The sequence below is a fragment of the Chaetura pelagica genome, unplaced genomic scaffold, assembly GCF_000747805.2.
Source record: "Chaetura pelagica isolate M959 unplaced genomic scaffold, ChaPel_1.0 scaffold69, whole genome shotgun sequence".
NCBI classification, from domain to species: Eukaryota; Metazoa; Chordata; class Aves; order Apodiformes; family Apodidae; genus Chaetura; species Chaetura pelagica.
In genome coordinates, this window is record NW_009970724.1 from 12,994,536 (window position 1) to 12,995,826 (window position 1,291).

Sequence of the window (1,291 nt, forward strand, 5' to 3'; positions counted from 1 at the left end):
GGCGGGAGAGAGGGCGGGGAGGCCCTCGGGGGTCCCCGGCGGGGAGCGGGAAACGAGCCGCTGCCAGAAGCGGGGGCTGCAGCCCCTCAGGCTCAGCTCACAGCTGGTTCCAGGGTTACAGGTTTGTACCTGGGTACATGTTTCCAGTGGAAGTAAAGAAATACCAACAGAAGTTACCTGTTTTGGATACTGTCTCATTCCAGTCACCAACGGCGGGGTTGGAGTTGTGTGAAGAGCCCCTGGTCTGTAGCCCATAAGGGCAGATTTGGAAAGAGGTGTTTAGCCTAACAGAACAAAGACTAGAAGAGGAAACTTCTGGGTTTTTTTCCTTCATAATTGCTTAATAAATAAATCAGTGGAGTAAATGTGAAAGAAACTACTTAAATGACACAGCAGGTATAAAGAACAAATGGATAGAAAATGTCAGCAAGCAGGTTCCTCATGAGAGAGCTGTGGTGAAAATAAAAGGCACTGAACAGAGTCTTGCTTTCCTAGTGCATAATCAGTCCTTACCCAAGTAAGGGAAGTCAGCCTCAGAGCAGAACATTAGTAGCCTTACTCAAGGAGTGATTAAGCTAACATGCTACAATTGGTGTTTGGGAAAGGGCTGAGAAACTGCTTAGACTTACATATATAAAGACTACCTAATTGCTTTACAGGCTCATTGAACCACAGATTAAGCAGGGTGGGAAGGAACCTCCGAGAGTCTGCAGTCCAACCTCCTGCTCAAAGCGAGCTCATCCATGAACTCAATTACTCATACCTCCAAGGGTGGAAACTGCACAGCCACCCCAGGTATCCTGCTCTGCCACCTGTCATCAGAGAGGAACCTTTTCACCTTCAATCCAGTTCAAGCTTCTCAGTTCATTTTGTGCCTTCTGTATCTTAGCCCCACACCATGAGGAGCCTGACTCCATTTTCTTTATATACTCTCTGTAGGTACCAAGGGGGTGGTGGCCTCCTTCTAAGTCCTCACAAAACTCACTCTTTTCCCAGTCGAGCAAGCTCAGTTTCCTTAACCTCTTCTCACAATGCAAATGCTCCAGCCCCCAGACATCTTGGTGGGCCCCTGCTGGACTTTCCAGTTTATCCATGTCTTTCAGGTATAGGAGAGCCCAGACCTGGACCAGGGTACCTAAATACAGTTCAGCTTGTGCAGAGTAGAAGGGAATAATCACTAATTTCCATCTGCATGCTCCTATTAACACAGCTCAGGATGTTGCTGGCCCATGCTCAGCGTGGTCTCTGCCAAGACCCCCAGATCCTTCTCAGCAGAGCTGCTGCCTGGCCT